This window comes from Cynoglossus semilaevis, chromosome W, assembly GCF_000523025.1.
Source record: "Cynoglossus semilaevis isolate Cse_v1.0 chromosome W, Cse_v1.0, whole genome shotgun sequence".
Taxonomy (NCBI): Eukaryota; Metazoa; Chordata; class Actinopteri; order Pleuronectiformes; family Cynoglossidae; genus Cynoglossus; species Cynoglossus semilaevis.
Genome location: NC_024327.1, coordinates 770,516 through 772,393, shown reverse-complemented (window position 1 = coordinate 772,393; position 1,878 = coordinate 770,516). Strand labels below are relative to the sequence as shown.

Here is a 1,878-nt window from a genome sequence, read left to right as displayed (position 1 = left end):
GTACATGTTTTCTATTGGTGGAGAATCTTTGTTTGGAGCAGTTTTTGCCAATCAGCGCTCAGAAGTGGTACGTGAACACCACATGGCTGTAAAAGATTAAGCTACTGACCATTGATGTGTATGTGAAAAAACTGTATTTAAGCTCTGAGCACTGAGGAGTTCCTCAGTGCAGTTCTGAATGTAACCATTGTTCTGCACTCCTTGCTTGCAAGTAAAACTTTTAAAATTTGAGATCTCGTATTTCATTCTTTATTTGATCTTTATTTGAATTCTTTGTGTGTTAGGAAACTGGGATATGAACTCTTCTTTCCTTCCGTCATCTGTTGGCGCTCATATCACTACGCTGCTGTGACATGCTACGCCACTAGATGGCGGATCGCATTTGTGGTATAATGGGAGTCACGCGAACACAGGGAGAATAAATCCTGCTGTCATGATGGTAACACCAGCAAAACGTGTATCTCCTTTATTCTTACCACGGGTCAGTGAATATATACACCCAATCCGGTGTGCATACGATATGCTATGAGTTGAATATGTGACTAAGTAATTAGCTGTGTACATACGAGTGAAAGTAACCGGTTGTTGAGAGAAAGTTGATGTGAAGTGAGTGTGAAGTGTATGCTAAGTGGCCAATGCTAAGCGGACTTGTCTCATGGTGAGTGAAGAAAATCGATGCTGATGTTTATTTTGGAACGTGTTTTGTGCCATCTGTAACTTGTGTTTCTTTTATAAGTTTTATTTGCACACAAATTGATCTTTTTGTTCATTGTTGCCAGAACCAGGAAAACGCTGTTCCGATGTCACAGAGCGGTAGAATTGAGTGACTGTAGGAAGAATGTAGTTACTGTAGTTCAAATGTGCGGCAAGATATTCCATTACGTTAAAGTAATTACTAGTTAAAAGTTGGTTCAGTGAAAACAAAGTCATTTATTGTTTCACGAATATAATAGAATGTTGTATCCTTGTTATTCAAATAGTGTTTCTTTTTAATAAATCCATGCTGTGAAATGTATTAGATTACATGAAAGTTGTGACAAAAGCTAAGGCCATTAGGTTAGTAACAACATTTTGGCTATTGAAATATTGTACATGAGACAGAGAATAAATCCTGCTGTCATGATGATAACACCAGCAAAACGTGTGTCACCTTTATTCTTACCACAGACAGGAAAATAATGCAAACTGCATTTTGTTGCTCTGTACTTGTGACATGTGCAATGACAATAAAGTTGAATTCTGTTCTATTCTAATTGGCAGCATCCCGGCTATCGAGCTAGGGAGGCAACAAACGCTTCAAGCGAACGCCTTGATATGAAAAAAATAAATAAATAATGACAAAGATAATTTCAGGAGCGGCCCCTGCTGTATTCCTCATGAACTGCAAGTGTTTCAACTTCAAGGTTCAGTCTTTGCCCTAGAAAAGCAAGGCGTTGAAAAGGCTGCAGTATGAAAAAGAAAGAGCACCTCCGTCTGGTCAAAAAAGCTTACAGCACCTGGTATTCCCAGGCGGTCTCCCATCCAAGTACTAACCAGGCCCGACCCTGCTTAGCTTCCGAGATCAGACGAGATCGGGCGTGTTCAGGGTGGTATGGCCGTAAGCGAGAGCTGTGGAGAAAAACGGGCTTTTTATAGGCCACCTTTCATTGTGTTCTCACCAGTGGGAGTACAATCTTAGTTCGATAAAAGATACACTCGAGTTCATTGTTTTCAAAACTGCCATTCAAGTTGAGATTTAGTAGCCCTGTACGGGTGGTGAAGTGAGGACTCCTGCTGCTCCGGCTGCTGTTGGGTGACGTCACGCCCCGTGGTTCCTGTCAGTGAATGAATTGAGGTGAACGTTTTAACTGGGCACTTGTTCTGAAAACGATTTCAATG

At 40.9% G+C, this 1,878-nt stretch overlaps 1 non-coding gene across 1 annotated transcript; it reads right to left on the bottom strand.

Annotated features, from left to right (window-relative positions):
* Nucleotides 1-1,484: 1,484 nt before the first annotated feature.
* Nucleotides 1,485-1,603, bottom strand: LOC112486420 (5S ribosomal RNA). Its single transcript, XR_003048849.1, has one exon. It is a non-coding gene; the product is annotated as a 5S ribosomal RNA (ribosomal RNA).
* Nucleotides 1,604-1,878: the final 275 nt, after the last annotated feature.